Source organism: Phasianus colchicus, chromosome 2 (assembly GCF_987193195.1).
Source record: "Phasianus colchicus chromosome 2, bPhaCol1.hap1.1, whole genome shotgun sequence".
NCBI lineage: Eukaryota > Metazoa > Chordata > Aves > Galliformes > Phasianidae > Phasianus > Phasianus colchicus.
Genome location: NC_143437.1, coordinates 82,484,876 through 82,493,590, shown reverse-complemented (window position 1 = coordinate 82,493,590; position 8,715 = coordinate 82,484,876). Strand labels below are relative to the sequence as shown.

General features: G+C 40.6%; 1 long non-coding RNA gene across 2 annotated transcripts; it reads left to right on the top strand.

The window, feature by feature from the left end:
• Positions 1 to 4,609: 4,609 nt before the first annotated feature.
• On the top strand, positions 4,610 to 8,513 carry LOC116240661 (uncharacterized). 2 transcript variants are annotated; one of them, XR_016464813.1, is made up of 3 exons: positions 4,610 to 5,230; positions 7,254 to 7,343; positions 8,196 to 8,513. It is a non-coding gene; the product is annotated as an uncharacterized LOC116240661 (long non-coding RNA). The 2 variants fall into 2 exon arrangements; XR_004169362.2 differs by having other exon boundaries at positions 4,620 to 5,114.
• Positions 8,514 to 8,715: the final 202 nt, after the last annotated feature.

The window sequence follows — 8,715 nt, the reverse complement described above, 5'->3', positions numbered from 1 at the left end:
TCAGACCAGATCAGCTGGGTTTTCTACATGCTTCCTAGCTATGGCTGTGGGGGCTGTTATTTTCTGATCCATTCACCCTGGTGCAATAGATTGCTGTCCTCTGCCCTATGCTCTGCACAGCCTTTGTGCATGCTCCCACCCTTCTGGTCTGCCCCGAGATTTCCTCACATTTCACTCAGAAGCTCTATTTTAGAACTGATTTTGAATAGTTCAAGCTAACATTTTAAGATATTACTTTGTTTGATCAAATATAAAGATGCTTTGTTAATATTATTTAAGTTAATATATGCCACTGCAGTAAAATGGAGTGAGAAGTTCTCATGTGAAATATTGCTGCTGATCACAGGCAGCTTCTTATGTAGGGATTTTGGAAAGGATACAGATCCAAAGCTAAGACTCCGTGCAGACACCAGGGTTAAGCATGGACAGATCATACTCTGGTTAGATCACTTCTTTCAGTAACAATGTTCCCATCTAGACATAAAATGCTTTTATCATACAAACCTAGACAACATTGTGCAAGGATGAAGTCTGAGCCGGTTCTCAACATGAAGAACAGGGCACAAATCCTGACACGCTTTGGGTTCCTCTGCCTGGATGCCTAACCATGCTAAACCCAAGCTAGTTTCTGCTGCTTTGATCTGTCCAGGCTTGTTCAGCAGCGGGAGGCTGAATGCAGGAGCAAATGGGGCTGTCGACAGCACAGATAAAATTTCATCATTGGATTTGGTTGCAACATAATTTGTTTGAGGAAATATCTTCATCACAATTATACAATTCCATTTAGTACCACACAGTAGACTAGTAGTAGTTATCTCTGGGCCTGGAAAAACAATTTATAAAATAATAGTGCATCAGGTTACAAACTGACTGTATTCCACTAATTTCACTAATAGTTAGTTAAATATTACCAAATTGTTTCAATTTCCTGGGCAGGCAGAAAAAAAAAAAGTGACTGCTACATATCATTTTTCGTGTTGTGTTCATTTAGAGAAGCCAGAAGATCCAGGATTCTGACAGAGGGCACACCTCATACTTCTGTCCGTAACAAAATTATTGCTAGTATTTGATGTAGGGGATTATAAACATTAATAAATAGTCTCAAATGAGTAAATTCAGTGCCTTCTGAACTTTTCGGTTGTGCTTCATTTCCCCAAAGAGCTCACTTGATTAAGGATCTTCAAGTTTCATCACAGTGTGTGTCATCTGAGTCTGAGGCGGGAAATGCCTCATGCCTGATTAGCAGCGCTCCTCACCAGAGCACTGTGCCTCACGGCCTGAGAAATGCAGAACTAATTAGTTGTTCTCCAGTCATCTTTAGATATCTCAGAGCAAATCGTCTGTGATATTTACTGCATAAGTACTTCCTCTCGTTATGCTGAATGCTACGGGCGTGCTGAGGGTCTAACAGATGATGGATGGCTGATTCTCCTTTTCCAAATTGCTGATCTCACATCCATCCTTCTTTGTGAGAGGCTGGTGCTACTCTGCCACAGACAATTTGAGCATCATTGTTAATTTGAAGGCAGTTAGAGCCCCCCCCCAAAATAAGAAAGGGATAGAGTCATGTCTCCATTTGCTGCTTAACGAAATGCCATTGTTCAAAGGGCATAAATAAAGTTTCGCCACCAACAGCAATTAAAACAAAAAAAGAAAAACTGAACAGGTATGGCCAAGTCCCACAACTATTGTGTGTGTCTGAGCTCAGGTGTCCAACTGTTGACACGGTCTCGGAGGCATTGCACGTCATCCTGCAATCTCTGGGCTGTCTCTTCCTGCCACCTTTCACCTTCTCCCACGTCGATGTGAAGAAGAAGTACACGCCATTGCATCAGCAAACAAAATGAGTCAGGACCTGTTTGCTGGTCTCATGAGAAGGTGGCCCAGCCCAGCTGGGTCAGAGATTTTGGTTTCTGGTTTTACATAGAGGAATACAGAACTGTGCATAACAAAACAGACAGTGATACTTGTGCAATATGTTGCTCTCATTATTCACTTGTATAAAAGCTTCAACACTATTTTTAAAGAACTCGGAATACACTTATCCAGCTTAGCAATATTACAGCTTGGATAAAATTTGCTCCTAATACTGTGAAATTTGTGGATTTTAAGATATGTTCTGCTTACTGACAACACTTTATGCTCTCAAACACTTTTCCTGTTAATGGAGACCAATCCCCACAGCAATATTCATTCAAAATACACTGATATCCATAAGAAAACAAATACTAACTGAGGTGATTTATAGAAAGCAAAAAGTATGGTGGATGAAGTGATTTTTATATGTTTTATGCAACTATTTAACCTACCCTTCAGTAACAGATAACAGAAAACATTTGATGGAGCTTATCACATATTAAAAACAAACTATAAAACTGGAGAATATAATCTGGTGAATCTTTGGCACAGTAAGAGAAATGTAGTTCATAAAGGAACTCTCCACCATTTGGGTTTATTGTGGGAACCACCCAAGACAGCCGAGGCGAGGCAGCCAAAGTCCCACACCCCAGCTCTGCCCTTGCTGCACACAGACACACATACAAGCACTTCTCTCACTGATTTGTCTGGAGGGTGTCATACCCAGACAAGGGACTGATGGTATGTCTGGGACAACCCTTGGCAGGAGCTCTATTTTCCCTATCAGATTATGGGGGCTCTCACCCTCTGTTCTTCCTTTTTTCCTCCCTGTGTTTGGAAAGATGAACTTTTCAGCACATAACCTTACTTTCACCACAAACAAACCCAAAAAGCAGCAGTGGTACTTGAGTATGGAAGTGAGATGTGACCTTCAGCAGACACTTCTCAAAATCTCAATTATGCTCAGACAGTGCTGCAACCTCACAAGTATAATGACAAAGCTATTTTGGCTTATTAAATAACCTGCAAGATCCAGTCACATGTAGTTCCTCTTTTCACAGTAGTGTTTTCAGGAGTCATTAGACTCCTGAAACAACATCAGGTTGTGTGCTGAAATGGGCTGCCCAGGGAGGTGGTGGGGTCACTGACCCCAGAGAAGATGTCAAGAAACATTTAGATGTTGTGCTGAGGGACATGGTTTAGTGGGAAATATTGGTGGATATGCGAACGGTTGGACTGGATGATCTTGGATGTCTTTTCCAACCTTGGTGATTCTATCATTCTAAAGCACAGTATACTTTCCCTTTTCTACTAAGCATTAAAACCTGGGATTTCTCCAGTTCAAAGATCAGTTTTTTTTAAACATTTGCCAAAACTGTAGTTGTACATGTACATTTACACATGATGAGACAGCATCAGAGTTGAAGGGTTAAATGAATCTATTTCAGTGCTTAGGTTCAGGTACAGAGGTGCTGTAGCTGGCATTGCTGCTGCTGCTCACTCTCATGGAATCTTTGTGATGTGTCTGCAGCATTTTTTCAATCTGTCTCCCTTCATGTTTGTCATGAAGTCATGACAACCTCACCTCTCCCCTGCAAAGAGTATGCCTGTGGTTTTTGTGTTGCAAATGCAAGCTAGAAGCAGTTTTCCTAAAGGATGAAAACTTGGAGGGAGGAGTAATGCAACACACATTATTTTGCTAAAAACTTGGTGTTTTAAAAAGCTAAGGACTGGCAATTTAAGGAAAATGTATTTCAAAAGGCAAAGAAGGATTTTTTACTTTCTTCTTACCCATCCCCAGATATAACAGCCAGTAAACTGGTAGAGATACATGAGATCCGTCAGACAGCTCTTTCAAAGGCACAGAATAGACTGCAGTACTTGGTCTGCATACAAGTAGCAGATAACAAAAGATGAATTGAACAGGAGAAGGTGTAGAAGAAAGAAATTTCTGCTCCTCGAATAAGAAAATTGCTAGCCATACGTATCTAGATCCATCACCACTCTTCTTTTGTAACCCTTCTGTTCTTGACCACCTGACTCCACTACAAAGAGGACTTTAACACAGCAGGAATAATGGGATCACTGGCCTTGAAAAGAAAACCACTGAACATCATCTCTGCTGTCCTTTTCCTTCCTCCCTGAGAAGACACTCCTGTGCCATATCTGAGTTTTGACAACTGGCCTTGCCTCAGAGTTGAACTGAAAACACATCCTGAAAGTCATTTGATATTAATTGCAGATCATTTAAGGCATGGAGGACTGATCGGAAAGTTTGCATGATTAATGTAAGTTCAGCACTCAATATCAGCACTCTGTATCCACACTTGGCCATAACGAGCGATCTGGCTGACAGAGCATGTGTTCTGTAATGCATACTATCATAATTCATTGCCTTGCTCTGCTTAACAATTGTGGAGCGCTCTCAGACAACATACTGTGAACATTAAAACATGAAATGGTCTACGACAGGGAAAAATTTCCTGGAAATATTTGTGTGTGTGTGTGATGTGATGTGGAGTTCAACACATGGAAGGAAGGTCTGTCTTTCCTCTTCACTCCTTTTTACTGGAAATATCATACTGGAAATGCAATATGCGTAGCAGTGGGCTCCTGAAATTTCTGCATTCCTGAAACATTTGGGAGGACTTGCTTTAACATTTGTGTCAGCCACTGTTCAGAAATGTCTTGCTTTCCCTCTTTTAAGCTTGGCAGAACAGAAAGAAATGAACTGGCCATTAATTCAGCGTTGGCAATTCTATCGCTGGCCCAGCAGTCACAGATGTTTTCAAGGCAACTCGTGCTGCTCTGTCCACAACTATAGTCAAAACCTGAAATATTCCACAAAGTCTCCTTTAATTGAATTTAAATGAATGGGCTATAGACTGAATGCATATGTACTACCAGATATGAAACAGGAAAGCACAAGAGAAAAAAAACACGTTATTCACAAACTTGAGGACAACTGCTCTGAGGGAATGGCTTAACGGGGTACGGGATGCCTTCATTATCCAGAGATTTGTTATTATGTCCGTGCCAACATGTTGTTCTCTCTTAGCAGCGTCATAAACGATGTGTCCATGCCAACTCTGGCTCTAGGCGACCCAAAGAACCATCTGCTGCCTTGATTGCAGACGGCTTGTCCTGACATGTGCCAGCAGGACAAGCGGCAGCATAATGGCACATGGCGGTGGTGGAGTGCAGCAGCAGCCAAGTGACAACAAAAGGGGCTGTTTGCTCTCTATTTTGGGTGCTGGGTATGTTTTCATCTTCACCGTATCTCTGAGAACAAAGGAACAGCTTTACAGCCACCAAATAGTTAAGGCTGCCAAAGGTGCATTGTCTGTCATAGCAAAGATGATAAGGAACACCTGTACGTATCTTAAATTCTCTATTCTCACTAATGCATTGAAATGTTGTAAATAAAATTGCAGTTCACTGGTGCAGTTGGCTTGTATTTAAATCCAGAGTTTTTGCAGGCATTCTACACGAGTCTGACTGCAGTGAAAAATTAGGCAAACATTGCACATAGCTTTGTCACAGAGAAAAGAAAAGCAGAAATGTACCTGTTGTTCCGTCATTGGTGTTGGACAGAGAGCAGTGAAAGCTGCCAATGGCAGGAGGTCCTACAACTCTGATGTGTAGCACTGTTTTCCACAAATATAATGATGCAGTAATATCGAGACAAATCCATTGAAAATCTTAAAGCTTGCTTATCATGGATTCACTTCTGTGTATCCCTACAGCACTCCACTTTTTGTGATCGTTGTACACATACTTTCCTGTGACACTCCCATGTGCTTTCCTTTCTTGCTCTCCAAACACACACACGTACCCCATCCTGTTCTTATGCAGCCTGGCAGTCACTTTGCCTGGTCATCCATTATCTTGATCTAATTCTTTGAAGGCTGTCGCTCCCATGAAGGAACTGATCCTGTTGCATGTGAATATGATAGAGAAAAATACAGTTTGGAAAGATATAATGTAATTCCCTACTCCCATAGCTGCAAAGTAATGACTTTTATCTCAAGGATCCATCGTGCAGCTGAATCTCTGAGACAGTAGATTTCAGCATATTGTGAAACTTTATAAAATAACTGTTTCCCCCAGGAAAGCAAGTGGACAGTTAATTATTAGCTAGCTGTAAACTCTCTATCCAAAATAAAAACGAGTGTAAAGGTAGAGTCTAGAACTCAGTAGGTAGAGAAGAAATTAACTGCTATAAATCCTTTTCAGTATGCTGCAACTTCATGAATACCATGCAGTTCAGCTACCAGCATGGAGGAAAGGTTTTACTTCAGAAAGGAAAATATCCTTCTGCACAAACAAAGCCTTCTCATGCCTTGTCATAAACGAAGTTGCCAGATAGCTTTCAAGTTGCAGTGATAGTGAGACACTTTCTGTACCACAGGAACTCAGAAATGCACTGCAATTTTTAGCGATTCAAGAGCTATATTTTATTAATCTCCACGAACAGGATGACTAAGAGCAGCATATTATGTCTTAATATCTAAAACACAGAAATGGAAATGACTCTAATGACCGTTACAGTAAGTCACGCTTTGCTAGGGTATGCTCCATGAACCTTTTTATTTTTTATTACTGCTTTCCATTAAAGAACACTGCTGCATTCAACCACAGCTGCCAGTTTGCAGGAAGGTTTTTTCCATCACCACTGTGAGTAGAATAATAGAGTGAGCCGGGAAAAAAGGCTGCGTGGAGCTGGCTTGTAGAGTGGGGAAACATCCTCTGGCTGTTGCAGAAGCAGCAGCAATGGATTGCGGGATAAAACCTACACAATGTTTCATACACTTCATAGAAAACAAGAATGGGTGATCCTGTCATACACTGTGATCATGTTGATTTTCCCCTTCTCTCTCAAGCTCACTTAGGTCCCTGTGCAAATTACGGAAGAGACATTTGAACTGATAGCAATGAGAACAGCCTTTAGGTTGGGGCTGCATGGAAGGACTGGTTGGAACATATCTTTGCAGAAATATCTTTCCAGTTTTGAATGTATACCCTGTGTTAAACGAGGCTCACAGTGCACAGCACTGAAAGGACTGTGACTTGGTTCACATTGCTGAGAACGTGCTAGATTTCCAAAGATATATTCACCAGCAGCAGTCCTGAGAGACACATTAATTAAGTGTACACCCCAGTTAAGTTATTCCCATCAATGTTAGCTCACAGATCTCCTCACCACACATTAATAACTAGTACAGATGCATCTGTTAATTATCAGTCTTCTAATACTTTGACACCTCTTTACCTAATTTTTCCATTCATACAAATTTCCTTTGATACCACCATAAGCCCCCAGGTGTGTGGAGCTGACAATAGACAGTTCAATGTTGCACTTGGCAGAATTAAAATCATGTTTTTGTTCTCCCTAGGGTATCTTCAGGTCACCTTCTAGTTAAGCAGTTGCAAGACTTTATTCCTGGGACTCTATACCAGTGCACAGGATGGAAGGACATCAGCATGTAAATGAGCATCATTTTGATCTGATTTTATCAACAGTTAGTATTAATTAGCAGAGGCAGAATACGTTTTTTTAGGTGTCTGGCTTGTGTATAGTTGGGTAGTTTTGCAAGCATTCAGAAAGAGTCTGGTCTAGCATTAGGTGGAAAGGCTGGTGGCCCTGCGTGTGGCAGGGGGGTTGGAGATTCATGATCCTTGAGGTCCCTTCCAACCCTGGCGATTCTGTGATTCTGTGATTCTGTGAGTTCTGTTAATGCAAACCACGCTATACAGAAGACTAATTGCATGAAGCCTGCAAAGAAATAAACACATCTAGAAACACCTGAATGTGACAGATTGTGTATGTAAACTGCATCAACAGGTACTGTAATTTCAGAACCCCTCCTGCGGAATCTCTGAGAGGTTAATGACAGCTTTAGGTCTGTAGCAGCAGTGAAGAAAGGCACTTGCTGCTGGTTCTGCTGCTCTGAGTAACAATCAAGGTGGGAAGAGCCAAGGTACGGCCCATTTCAGCTCCATCTGCTTAGACTGAAATATAAAGAAAAGCTTAAAGCCAAAGTCTGGGTAACCACAAAGGGGCAGAAAAAGAACTACTGTTTTATTTAGACAATAGTAAAAGCTGTCATCTTGCCTGGATCCCTTTTGCTTACTTGCAAAAATATATTTTCCATAGTACTATTTCAATCATCAAGAAGTCATGTGTGAATTTTAAAAACTGAATTCATGGACTAGTTTAATGTGTTTTATACCTTTCTTGGATCTGGTGTTCACATTTTCCAGCCTAATTTTGTAGACAGTTAGTTTACTAAGACCTGGCACCACCTATAACTATGTGTTTATATTCATTTTTCTAGGAGACATGGCATTTAACATCCCAGATTGCATGAGACTTATGATGAAATCATGAAAAACACCAGACATGGTGAAGGACAAGGACTTTTCGTCCATTTTAACTGTCAGTTCTAAAATTAATCTTGCATTAGAACTACCTGAAGAACAGCACAATAGCAAAACTTTGAAGAACAATCTGCAAAAGACTTGCATTTGTAAGCAATAGTATTTGGATGACATCTGGTTTTGGCAAACATTCCTGATGCTTTAAAGACACTTCTTTGAAAAACAAATGGGCCTTAGAGCTTTCCTCTTCAGCAGTTAACTCATCTGAAGTAGCCAAGGAGAAAAAACAGTAATGTGAAAATTTAAATAAAAAAATAATTCACAACTGTTTGCTTGTGGAAACCTACATTAGCATATTTTAAAAACAACAGTACCATAGGCTTGAGGTTACCTACAAATTATCCTTTTACTCCCCTAAATTAGAAAGTTCATTTTGAGAAAATTTTGTAAAACGTTTAAGACAGGCTAAAAAAGGTA